The sequence below is a fragment of the Mytilus trossulus genome, chromosome 11, assembly GCF_036588685.1.
Source record: "Mytilus trossulus isolate FHL-02 chromosome 11, PNRI_Mtr1.1.1.hap1, whole genome shotgun sequence".
NCBI lineage: Eukaryota > Metazoa > Mollusca > Bivalvia > Mytilida > Mytilidae > Mytilus > Mytilus trossulus.
This window is the reverse complement of record NC_086383.1, coordinates 35,536,433-35,539,245: the sequence shown is the minus strand read 5'-3', so window position 1 is coordinate 35,539,245 and position 2,813 is coordinate 35,536,433.

Genomic DNA, 2,813 nt, shown 5'->3' with positions numbered 1-2,813 from the left:
TGTAAAAACAACTGAACGAAAAACAAATGTTTAACACAGCAACAAACGACAACTGAATTACAGGCTCCTAACTTGGTACAGACAAATTTATACAAAATGTGGCGGGGTTAAACATGTTAGCGGAATCTCAATCATACCCTTAATTCGGACAGTGATGTAACAGCATAGCATATGAACGAACTATATGTCCATTCTCAATTTTATAAAATTGTGTTGAAAAAGGCTAAATACATATAACAAAACACATGGAGCTGACATGGTACTTGTACATTCCAACAACAAAAAGTACATATCTGAGAAGACTCGCAGTCAGTGATAGCTAGTTCAAAGCCAATAAAAACAAGAGTGCACACACTGAAATGTCTCGCCTTCTTTACTAATCATTGATATTATGTTGATAGTCCTAAGTATAAAGCTTTATTACAACTGTCACATAAACGTTACATTAACCAAGATAACTAGACAGACCAATGAACCATGAAAATGAGGTCAAGGTCAGATGAACCATGCTAGGCTGACATGTACAGCTAACAATGCTTCCATAATACAAATATAGTTGACCTAATACTTATAGTTTAAGAAAAATAGACCAAAACATAAAAACTTAACACTGAGCAATGAACCGTGAAAATGAGGTCAAGGTAAAATAAAACCTGCGCGACTAATATATCATTCATAAAATATTTCCATACACTAAATATAGTTGACCTATGGTTTATAGTATCAGATAAAAAGACCAAAACTGAAAAACTTAACTTTGACCACTGTCCGTTAGACATGTTCACCTTACAATCATTCCATACAACAAATATAGTAGACCTATTGCATAAAGTATGAGAAAAACAGACCAAAACACAAAAACTTAACTATAACCACCGAACCATGAAAATGAGGACAAGGTCATATGACACCTGCCAGTTGGACATGTACACATTACAGTCCTTCCATACACCGAATATACTAGCCCTATTGCTTATAGTATCTGAGATATGGACTTGACCACCAAAACTTAACCTTGTTCACTGAGCCATGAAATGAGGTCGAGGTCAAGTGAAAACTGTCTGACGGGCATGAGGACCTTGCAAGGTACGCACATACCAAATATAGTTATCCTATTACTTATAATAAGAGAGAATTCAACATAACAAAAAATCTGAACTTTTTTTCAAGTGGTCACTGAACCATGAAAATGAGGTCAAGGACATTGGACATGTGACTGACGGAAACTTCATAATATGAGGCATCTATATACAAAGTATGAAGCATCCAGGTCTTCCACCTTCTAAAATATAAAGTTTTTAAGAAGTGAGCTAACACTGCCGCCGCCGGATCACTATCCCTATGTCGAGCTTTCTGCAACAAAAGTTGTAGGCTCGACAAAAATCGTGCATCAAGACTAAATTATCAATCAGATCCAACATACAATAAATGGATGTAGTGGAAAGACGTCATATAAACAGTTAGAGAAAACCATTACCTTGTTCAACGTCAAGATACATGCGTCGACAGATGGTAGATCCATTAAAGTGCATATGTATATAACAATAGTATCTAGTCTGCTTTTAATTTACGGTAGCAAAATCTATATTTATACCAATAACAAAATGTTGTGTCCTAAGTCAACGGATGCCCCATCTGCACTATCATTTCCATGTTAAGTGGACCGTGAAAATGGGGTATAATCTCTAATTTGGCATTAAAAAGATCATATCACAAGGAACATTGGTACCAAGTTTCAAGCTGATAGGACTTCAACTTCATGAAAAACTTCTCGACCAAAATCTTTAACCTACCTGGACCAAAAATCTTTAACCTGAAGCGGGTTTTTTTGGTGGTTTTTTCCATGGAATGTTTTTGGTATTTGTTTAAACATGTAGACCACTTGTCCTTTCAAATGTCACAAGGTCAAGGTCATAATACACTTTGAAGATCAATGTTAAATTTCATCATGACCTGATATTGACCTCAAATTGAAGGTCTTAAACTACTGATCATTTTTGCAGTTTATAGTAGGTTGCTATTTGTTACCATTTAAAAGATATACACATAATTTTATACTTTTAAGAATCATCCCGTCGTTACTTTTGAACAGACAGTCGGACACTTTTGAGTTCAGTGTATAAAATGTAGATCTCATCGAGAGGAACATTTTATACGGTGTAAGTATGCAGCAAACTCTTATCGTTTTCTTAATATGCAAGCTTAAAATTGCAGCGTAATTTTTTTTTGCACTTGGTGACCTTTGGCCTTGGGTGCAAATTGAAGGTCACATGAACTTATGATTATTGGTGTAGGTCCCAAGTGTTTACGACTTTTGGTTCTTGAGATAAATTGTGTATATTTTTTCAAGGGAAATAAATCCTTATAAGGGTTAACAACAAAATGATTGTATATGTTTATTACCATTGCCATCTGGTCTTGTACATGTTGCCATTTTCAAATCGATTCTATCTTCAATACTTTTTGAGAAAAATGCAAAAGAAATAAATTGCTTCAAGGGGACATAACTCTCATAGGGAATAATGAAATCCTTAGCAGCCTCATATGGTAATACATCATGATGAGATCTACCTATTGTCCAAATAAGGTCATGATATCTTCAAAAACAACGAGGGGGGGGGCCATGTCGGATAAAAAACAATAAAAGGGGAATAACTTCTACAGGGGATGATGAAATCCTACACAGCCGCATCTGGTAATACTTCATGATGAGATCTACCGATGGTCCATATTTGGTCTTGTTACTCCAATAGAAACGAGGGGAAGCCATGTCAAAAAAATGCTGGAAGAAACTTCTAAAATAAAAAACTTTT